At 45.2% G+C, this 7,500-nt stretch overlaps 9 non-coding genes and 24 pseudogenes across 9 annotated transcripts; all 33 read left to right on the forward strand.

Moving 5' to 3' along the window:
• Nucleotides 1–69: 69 nt before the first annotated feature.
• On the forward strand, nt 70–188 carry LOC142124462 (5S ribosomal RNA; annotated as a pseudogene).
• An 84-nt stretch (nt 189–272) lies between these two features.
• Nucleotides 273–391, forward strand: LOC142124533 (5S ribosomal RNA). The gene has a single exon (XR_012684646.1). It is a non-coding gene; the product is annotated as a 5S ribosomal RNA (ribosomal RNA).
• Nucleotides 392–473: 82 nt separating this feature from the next.
• On the forward strand, nt 474–592 carry LOC142124298 (5S ribosomal RNA). The gene has a single exon (XR_012684592.1). It is a non-coding gene; the product is annotated as a 5S ribosomal RNA (ribosomal RNA).
• An 83-nt stretch (nt 593–675) lies between these two features.
• Nucleotides 676–794, forward strand: LOC142124446 (5S ribosomal RNA; annotated as a pseudogene).
• Nucleotides 795–878: 84 nt separating this feature from the next.
• Nucleotides 879–997, forward strand: LOC142124522 (5S ribosomal RNA). Its single transcript, XR_012684636.1, has one exon. It is a non-coding gene; the product is annotated as a 5S ribosomal RNA (ribosomal RNA).
• A 287-nt stretch (nt 998–1,284) lies between these two features.
• LOC142124319 (5S ribosomal RNA) lies at nt 1,285–1,403 on the forward strand (annotated as a pseudogene).
• An 83-nt stretch (nt 1,404–1,486) lies between these two features.
• On the forward strand, nt 1,487–1,605 carry LOC142124440 (5S ribosomal RNA; annotated as a pseudogene).
• Nucleotides 1,606–1,690: 85 nt separating this feature from the next.
• On the forward strand, nt 1,691–1,809 carry LOC142124287 (5S ribosomal RNA). Its single transcript, XR_012684582.1, has one exon. It is a non-coding gene; the product is annotated as a 5S ribosomal RNA (ribosomal RNA).
• An 84-nt stretch (nt 1,810–1,893) lies between these two features.
• On the forward strand, nt 1,894–2,012 carry LOC142124503 (5S ribosomal RNA). The gene has a single exon (XR_012684619.1). It is a non-coding gene; the product is annotated as a 5S ribosomal RNA (ribosomal RNA).
• An 82-nt stretch (nt 2,013–2,094) lies between these two features.
• Nucleotides 2,095–2,213, forward strand: LOC142124307 (5S ribosomal RNA; annotated as a pseudogene).
• An 83-nt stretch (nt 2,214–2,296) lies between these two features.
• LOC142124278 (5S ribosomal RNA) lies at nt 2,297–2,415 on the forward strand. Its single transcript, XR_012684574.1, has one exon. It is a non-coding gene; the product is annotated as a 5S ribosomal RNA (ribosomal RNA).
• Nucleotides 2,416–2,499: 84 nt separating this feature from the next.
• LOC142124335 (5S ribosomal RNA) lies at nt 2,500–2,618 on the forward strand (annotated as a pseudogene).
• A 286-nt stretch (nt 2,619–2,904) lies between these two features.
• Nucleotides 2,905–3,023, forward strand: LOC142124469 (5S ribosomal RNA; annotated as a pseudogene).
• An 84-nt stretch (nt 3,024–3,107) lies between these two features.
• Nucleotides 3,108–3,226, forward strand: LOC142124422 (5S ribosomal RNA; annotated as a pseudogene).
• An 84-nt stretch (nt 3,227–3,310) lies between these two features.
• LOC142124325 (5S ribosomal RNA) lies at nt 3,311–3,429 on the forward strand (annotated as a pseudogene).
• Nucleotides 3,430–3,511: 82 nt separating this feature from the next.
• On the forward strand, nt 3,512–3,630 carry LOC142124470 (5S ribosomal RNA; annotated as a pseudogene).
• Nucleotides 3,631–3,714: 84 nt separating this feature from the next.
• Nucleotides 3,715–3,833, forward strand: LOC142124293 (5S ribosomal RNA). Its single transcript, XR_012684587.1, has one exon. It is a non-coding gene; the product is annotated as a 5S ribosomal RNA (ribosomal RNA).
• An 84-nt stretch (nt 3,834–3,917) lies between these two features.
• Nucleotides 3,918–4,036, forward strand: LOC142124504 (5S ribosomal RNA). Its single transcript, XR_012684620.1, has one exon. It is a non-coding gene; the product is annotated as a 5S ribosomal RNA (ribosomal RNA).
• An 82-nt stretch (nt 4,037–4,118) lies between these two features.
• On the forward strand, nt 4,119–4,237 carry LOC142124309 (5S ribosomal RNA; annotated as a pseudogene).
• Nucleotides 4,238–4,320: 83 nt separating this feature from the next.
• On the forward strand, nt 4,321–4,439 carry LOC142124280 (5S ribosomal RNA). The gene has a single exon (XR_012684575.1). It is a non-coding gene; the product is annotated as a 5S ribosomal RNA (ribosomal RNA).
• Nucleotides 4,440–4,523: 84 nt separating this feature from the next.
• LOC142124336 (5S ribosomal RNA) lies at nt 4,524–4,642 on the forward strand (annotated as a pseudogene).
• A 286-nt stretch (nt 4,643–4,928) lies between these two features.
• LOC142124471 (5S ribosomal RNA) lies at nt 4,929–5,047 on the forward strand (annotated as a pseudogene).
• Nucleotides 5,048–5,131: 84 nt separating this feature from the next.
• Nucleotides 5,132–5,250, forward strand: LOC142124424 (5S ribosomal RNA; annotated as a pseudogene).
• Nucleotides 5,251–5,334: 84 nt separating this feature from the next.
• On the forward strand, nt 5,335–5,453 carry LOC142124326 (5S ribosomal RNA; annotated as a pseudogene).
• Nucleotides 5,454–5,535: 82 nt separating this feature from the next.
• On the forward strand, nt 5,536–5,654 carry LOC142124472 (5S ribosomal RNA; annotated as a pseudogene).
• An 84-nt stretch (nt 5,655–5,738) lies between these two features.
• On the forward strand, nt 5,739–5,857 carry LOC142124314 (5S ribosomal RNA; annotated as a pseudogene).
• An 84-nt stretch (nt 5,858–5,941) lies between these two features.
• LOC142124448 (5S ribosomal RNA) lies at nt 5,942–6,060 on the forward strand (annotated as a pseudogene).
• Nucleotides 6,061–6,142: 82 nt separating this feature from the next.
• Nucleotides 6,143–6,261, forward strand: LOC142124353 (5S ribosomal RNA; annotated as a pseudogene).
• Nucleotides 6,262–6,345: 84 nt separating this feature from the next.
• LOC142124502 (5S ribosomal RNA) lies at nt 6,346–6,464 on the forward strand (annotated as a pseudogene).
• An 85-nt stretch (nt 6,465–6,549) lies between these two features.
• LOC142124385 (5S ribosomal RNA) lies at nt 6,550–6,668 on the forward strand (annotated as a pseudogene).
• An 84-nt stretch (nt 6,669–6,752) lies between these two features.
• Nucleotides 6,753–6,871, forward strand: LOC142124322 (5S ribosomal RNA; annotated as a pseudogene).
• Nucleotides 6,872–6,955: 84 nt separating this feature from the next.
• LOC142124350 (5S ribosomal RNA) lies at nt 6,956–7,074 on the forward strand (annotated as a pseudogene).
• Nucleotides 7,075–7,351: 277 nt separating this feature from the next.
• LOC142124461 (5S ribosomal RNA) lies at nt 7,352–7,470 on the forward strand (annotated as a pseudogene).
• The last annotated feature ends 30 nt before the right edge of the window (nt 7,471–7,500 follow it).

Raw genomic sequence — 7,500 nt, forward strand, 5'->3', positions numbered from 1 at the left:
TTCTTGTTCCGGCTTCCTTCGAAGCTGGTTTTGAGATGTATAAGACATGTAGGTCTTTAGAAAACCGATACCTAAAGCCACACCACCCCAAACAAGCCCAATCTCATTTGATCTTGGAAGCTAAGCAGGACCGGGCCTGGTTAGTACTTGGATGGGAGACCACCTGGGAATAGCAGGTGCTGTAGGCCATTTTTTTTTATTTTTTCTTTGTACCGGCTTCCTTCAATGCTGGTTTTGAGATGTATAAGAGATGTAGGTCATTGGGAAACCAATGCTATAGCCACACCACCCTGAACAAGCCCAATCTCATCTGATCTTGGAAGCTAAGCAGGGCCGGGCCTGGTTAGTACTCGGATGGGAGACCACCTGGGAATACCAGGTGCTGTAGGCCTTTTTTTTTATTTTCTCTTGTTCCGGCTTCCTTCGAAGCTGGATTTGAGATGTATAAGAGATGTAGGTCATTAGGAAACCAATGCTATAGCCACACCCCCCTGAACAAGCCCAATCTCATCTGATCTTGGAAGCTAAGCAGGGCCGGGCCTGGTTAGTACTCGGATGGGAGACCACCTGGGAATACCAGGTGCTGTAGGCCTTTTTTTTTATTTTCTCTTGTTCCGGCTTCCTACAATGCTGGTTTTAAGATGTATAAGAGATGTAGATTAGTAAGAAACCAATACCTACAGCCACACCACCCTGAACAAGCCCAATCTCATCTGATCTTGGAAGCTAAGAAGGGCCAGGCCTGGTTAGTACTTTGATGGGAGACCACCTGGGAATACCAGATGCTGTAAGCCTTTCTTTTTTATTTTCTCTTGTTCCGACTTCCTTCAATGCTGGTTTTGAGATGTATAAGAGATGTAGGTCATTAGAAAAACAATACCTACAGCCACACCACCCTGAAAAAGCCCAATCTCGTCTGATCTTGGAAGCTAAGCAGGGCTGGGCTTGGTTAGTACTTGGATGGGAGACCAGCTGGGAATACCAGGTGCTGTAGGCAATTTTTTTTTATTTTCTATTGTTCCGGCTTACTACAATGCTGGTTTTAAGATGTATAAGAGATGTAGGTCATTAGGAAATCAATATCTACAGCCACACCACCCTGAACAAGCCCAATCTCGTCTGATCTTCAAAGCTAAGCAGGGCCAGGCCTGGTTAGTAGTTGGATGGGAGACCACCTGGGCATACCAGGTGCTTCAGGCAATTTTTTTTTTATTTTCTCTTGTTCCGGCTCCCTTCGAAGCTGGTTTTGAGATGTATAAGAGATGTAGGTCTTTAGGAAACAATACCTACAGCCACACCACCCTGAACAAGCCCAATCTAATCTGATCTTGGAAGCTAAGAAGGGCTGGGCCTGGTTAGTACTTGGATGGGAGACCACCTGGGAATACCAGGTGCTGTAGGCAATTTTTTTTATTTTCTCTTGTTCCGACTTCCTTCAATGCTGGTTTTGAGATGTATAAGAGATGTAGGTCATTAGGAAACCAATACCTACAGCCACACCAGCCTGAACAAGCCCAATCTTGTCTGATCTTGGAAGCTAAGCAGGGCCCGGCCTGGTTAGTACTTGGATGGGAGACCACCTGGGAATACCAGGTGCTGTAGGCAGTTTTTTTTTTATTTTCTCTTGTTCCGGCTTCCTTCGAAGCTGGTTTTCAAATGTATAAGACATGTAGGTCTTTAGAAAACCAATACCTACAGCCACACCACCCTGAACAAGCCCAATCTCATTTGATCTTGGAAGCTAAGCAGGACCGGGCCTGGTTAGTACTTGGATGGGATACCACCTGGGAATACCAGGTGCTGTAGGCCATTTTTTTTTATTTTCTCTTGTTCCGGCTTCCTTCAATGCTGGTTTTGAGATGTATAAGAGATGTAGGTCATTAGGAAACCAATACCTACAGCCACACCACCCTGAACAAGCCCAATCTCATCTGATCTTGGAAGCTAAGCAGGGCCAGGCCTGGTTAGTACTTGGATGGGAGACCACCTGGGAATACCAGGTGCTGTAGGCCTTTTATTTTATTTTTTCTTGTTCCGGCTTCCTTCAATGTTGGTTTTCAGATGTATAAGAGATGTAGGTCAGTAGGAAACCATACCTACAGCCACACCACCCTGAACAAGCCCAATCTCATCTGATCTTGGAAGCTAAGAAGGGCTGGGCCTGGTTAATACTTGGATGGGAGACCACCTGGGAATACCAGGTGCTGTAGGCAGTTTTTTTTATTTTCTCTTGTTCCGGCTTCCTTCGAAGCTGGTTTTGAGATGTATAAGACATGTAGGTCATTAGAAAACCAATACCTACAGCCACACCACCCTGAACAAGCCCAATCTCATCTGATCTTGGAAGCTAAGCAGGGCTCGGCCTGGTTAGTACTTGGATGGGAGACCACCTGGGAATACCAGGTGCTGTAGGCAGTTTTTTTTTATTTTCTCTTGTTCCGGCTTCCTTCGAAGCTGGTTTTGAGATGTATAAGACATGTAGGTCTTTAGAAAGCAAATACCTACAGCCACACCACCCTGAACAAGCCCAATCTCATTTAATCTTGGAAGCTAAGCAGGACCGGGCCTGGTTAGTACTTGGATGGGAGACCACCTGGGAATACCAGGTGCTGTAGGCCATTTTTTTTTATTTTCTCTTGTTCCGGCTTCCTTCAATGCTGGTTTTGAGATGTATAAGAGATGTAGGTCATTAGGAAGCCAATACCTACAGACACACCACCCTGAATAAGCCTTATCTCGTCTGATCTTGAAAGCTAAGCAGGGCTGGGCCTGGTTAGTACTTGGATAGGAGACCAACTGGGAATACCATATGCTGTATGATTGTTTTTTTTATTTTCTCTTGTTCCGGCTTCCTGCAAAGCTGGTTTTGAGATGTATAAGAGATGTAGGTCATTATGAAACCAATACTATAACCACACCACCCTGAACAAGCCCAATCTCATCTGATCTTGGATGCTAAGTAGGGTCGGGCCTGCTTAGTACTTGGATGGGAGACCACCTATGAATACCAGGTGCTGTAGGCCTTTTTTTTTTTTTTTCTCTTGTTCCGGCTTCCTTCAATGCTGGTTTTGAGATGTATAAGAGATGTAGGTCATTAGGAAAACAATACATACAGCCACACCACCCTGAACAAGCCCAATCTCGTCTGATCTTGGAAGCTAAGCAGGGCTAGGCCTGGTTAGTACTTGGATGGGAGACAATCTGGGAATACCAGGTGCTGTAGGCCTTTTTTTTTTATTTTCCCTTGTTCCGGCTTCCTTCGAAGCTGGTTTTGAGATGTATAAGACATGTATGTCTTTAGAAAACCAATACCTACAGCCACACCAACCTGAACAAGCCCAATCTCATTTGATCTTGGAAGCTAAGCAGGACCAGGCCTGGTTAGTACTTGGATGGGAGACCACCTGGGAATACCAGGTGCTGTAGGCCATTTTTTTTATTTTCTCTTGTTCCGGCTTCCTTCAATGCTGGTTTTGAGATGTATAAGAGATGTAGGTCATTAGGGAACCAATACTATAACCACACCACCCTGAACAAGCCCAATCTCATCTGATCTTGGATGCTAAGTAGGGTCGGGCCTGCTTAGTACTTGGATGGGAGACCACCTATGAATACCAGGTGCTGTAGGCCTTTTTTTTTTTTTTTCTCTTGTTCCGGCTTCCTTCGAAGCTGGATTTGAGATGTATAAGAGATGTAGGTCATTAGGAAACCAATACCTACAGCCACACCACCCTGAACAAGCCCAATCTCGTCTGATCTTGGAAGCTAAGCAGGACCGGGCCTGGTTAGTACTTGGATGGGATACCACCTGGGAATACCAGGTGCTGTAGGCCATTTTTTTTTATTTTCTCTTGTTCCGGCTTCCTTCAATGCTGGTTTTGAGATGTATAAGAGATGTAGGTCATTAGGAAACCAATACCTACAGCCACACCACCCTGAACAAGCCCAATCTCATCTGATCTTGGAAGCTAAGCAGGGCCAGGCCTGGTTAGTACTTGGATGGGAGACCACCTGGGAATACCAGGTGCTGTAGGCCTTTTATTTTATTTTTTCTTGTTCCGGCTTCCTTCAATGTTGGTTTTCAGATGTATAAGAGATGTAGGTCAGTAGGAAACCATACCTACAGCCACACCACCCTGAACAAGCCCAATCTCATCTGATCTTGGAAGCTAAGAAGGGCTGGGCCTGGTTAATACTTGGATGGGAGACCACCTGGGAATACCAGGTGCTGTAGGCAGTTTTTTTTATTTTCTCTTGTTCCGGCTTCCTTCGAAGCTGGTTTTGAGATGTATAAGACATGTAGGTCATTAGAAAACCAATACCTACAGCCACACCACCCTGAACAAGCCCAATCTCATCTGATCTTGGAAGCTAAGCAGGGCTCGGCCTGGTTAGTACTTGGATGGGAGACCACCTGGGAATACCAGGTGCTGTAGGCAGTTTTTTTTTATTTTCTCTTGTTCCGGCTTCCTTCGAAGCTGGTTTTGAGATGTATAAGACATGTAGGTCTTTAGAAAGCAAATACCTACAGCCACACCACCCTGAACAAGCCCAATCTCATTTAATCTTGGAAGCTAAGCAGGACCGGGCCTGGTTAGTACTTGGATGGGAGACCACCTGGGAATACCAGGTGCTGTAGGCCATTTTTTTTTATTTTCTCTTGTTCCGGCTTCCTTCAATGCTGGTTTTGAGATGTATAAGAGATGTAGGTCATTAGGAAGCCAATACCTACAGACACACCACCCTGAATAAGCCTTATCTCGTCTGATCTTGAAAGCTAAGCAGGGCTGGGCCTGGTTAGTACTTGGATAGGAGACCAACTGGGAATACCATATGCTGTATGATTGTTTTTTTTATTTTCTCTTGTTCCGGCTTCCTGCAAAGCTGGTTTTGAGATGTATAAGAGATGTAGGTCATTATGAAACCAATACTATAACCACACCACCCTGAACAAGCCCAATCTCATCTGATCTTGGATGCTAAGTAGGGTCGGGCCTGCTTAGTACTTGGATGGGAGACCACCTATGAATACCAGGTGCTGTAGGCCTTTTTTTTTTTTTTTCTCTTGTTCCGGCTTCCTTTAATGCTGGTTTTGAGATGTATAAGAGATGTAGGTCATTAGGAAAACAATACATACAGCCACACCACCCTGAACAAGCCCAATCTCGTCTGATCTTGGAAGCTAAGCAGGGCTAGGCCTGGTTAGTACTTGGATGGGAGACAATCTGGGAATACCAGGTGCTGTAGGCCTTTTTTTTTTATTTTCCCTTGTTCCGGCTTCCTTCGAAGCTGGTTTTGAGATGTATAAGACATGTATGTCTTTAGAAAACCAATACCTACAGCCACACCAACCTGAACAAGCCCAATCTCATTTGATCTTGGAAGCTAAGCAGGACCAGGCCTGGTTAGTACTTGGATGGGAGACCACCTGGGAATACCAGGTGCTGTAGGCCATTTTTTTTATTTTCTCTTGTTCCGGCTTCCTTCAATGCTGGTTTTGAGATGTATAAGAGATGTAGGTCATTAGGGAACCAATACTATAACCACACCACCCTGAACAAGCCCAATCTCATCTGATCTTGGATGCTAAGTAGGGTCGGGCCTGCTTAGTACTTGGATGGGAGACCACCTATGAATACCAGGTGCTGTAGGCCTTTTTTTTTTTTTTTCTCTTGTTCCGGCTTCCTTCGAAGCTGGATTTGAGATGTATAAGAGATGTAGGTCATTAGGAAACCAATACCTACAGCCACACCACCCTGAACAAGCCCAATCTCGTCTGATCTTGGAAGCTAAGCAGGGCCCGGCCTGGTTAGTACTTGGATGGGAGACCACCTGGGAATACCAGGTGCTGTAGGCAGTTTTTTTTTATTTTCTCTTGTTCCGGCTTCCTTCGAAGCCCGTTTTGAGATGTATAAGACATGTAGGTCTTTAGAAAACCAATACCTACAGCCACACCAACCTGAACAAGCCCAATCTCATTTGATCTTGGAAGCTAAGCAGGACCAGGCCTGGTTAGTACTTGGATGGGAGACCACCTGGGATTACCAGGTGCTGTAGACCATTTTTTTATTTTCTCTTGTTCCGGCTTCCTTCAATGCTGGTTTTGAGATGTATAAGAGATGTAGGTCATTAGGAAACCAATACATACAGCCACACCACCCTGAACAAGCCCAATCTCGTCTGATCTTGGAAGCTAAGCAGGGCTGGGACTGGTTAGTACTTGGATGGGAGACCACCTGGGAATACCAGGTGCTGTAGGCAATTTTTTTTTATTTTCTCTTGTTCCGACTTCCTTCAATGCTGGTTTTGAGATGTATAAGAGATGTAGGTCATTAGGAAATCAATATCTACAGCCACACCACCCTGAACAAGCCCAATCTTGTCTGATCTTCAAAGCTAAGCAGGGCCAGGCCTGGTTAGTAGTTGAATGGGAGACCACCTGGGAATACCAGGTGCTTTAGGCAATTTTTTTTTTATTTTCTCTTGTTCCGGCTTCCTTCGAAGCTGGTTTTGAGATGTATAAGAGATGTAGGTCTTTAGGAAACCAATACCTAAAGCCACACCACCCTGAACAAGCCCAATCTCTTCTGATCTTGGAAGCTAAGAAGGGCTGGGCCTGGTTAGTACTTGGATGGGAGACCACCTGGGAATACCAGGTGCTGTAGGCAATTTTTTTTTATTTTCTCTTGTTCCGGCTTCCTTCGAAGCTGGATTTGAGATGTATAAGAGATGTAGGTCATTAGGAAACCAATACCTACAGCCACACCACCCTGAACAAGCCCAATCTCGTCTGATCTTGGAAGCTAAGCAGGGCCCGGCCCGGTTAGTACTTGGATGGGAGACCACCTGGGAATACCAGGTGCTGTAGGCAGTTTTTTTTTATTTTCTCTTGTTCCGGCTTCCTTCGAAGCTGGTTTTGAGATGTATAAGACATGTAGGTCTTTAGAAAACCAATACCTACAGCCACACCACCCTGAACAAGCCCAATCTCATTTGATCTTGGAAGCTAAGCAGGACCGGGCCTGGTTAGTACTTGGATGGGAGACGACCTGGGAATACCAGGTGCTGTAGGCCATTTTTTTTTATTTTCTCTTGTTCTGGCTTCCTTCAATGCTGGTTTTGAGATGTATAAGAGATGTAGGTCATTAGGAAACAAATACCTACTGCCACACCACCCTGAACAAGCCCGATCTTGGAAGCTAAGCAGGGCCCGGCCTGGTTAGTACTTGGATAGGATACCACGTGGGAATACCAGGTGCTGTAGGCAGTTTTTTTTTATTTTCTCTTGTTCCGGCTTCCTTCGAAGCTGGTTTTGAGATGTATAAGACATGTAGGTCTTTAGAAAACCAATGCCTACAGCCACACCACCCTGAACAAGCCCAATCTCATTTGATCTTCAAAGCTAAGCAGGGCCAGGCCTGGTTAGTAGTTGGATGGGAGACCACCTGGGAATACCAGGTGCTTTAGGCAATTTTTATTTTATTTTCTCTTGTTCCGGCT

The sequence above is a fragment of the Mixophyes fleayi genome, unplaced genomic scaffold (genome assembly GCF_038048845.1).
Source record: "Mixophyes fleayi isolate aMixFle1 unplaced genomic scaffold, aMixFle1.hap1 Scaffold_2526, whole genome shotgun sequence".
NCBI lineage: Eukaryota > Metazoa > Chordata > Amphibia > Anura > Limnodynastidae > Mixophyes > Mixophyes fleayi.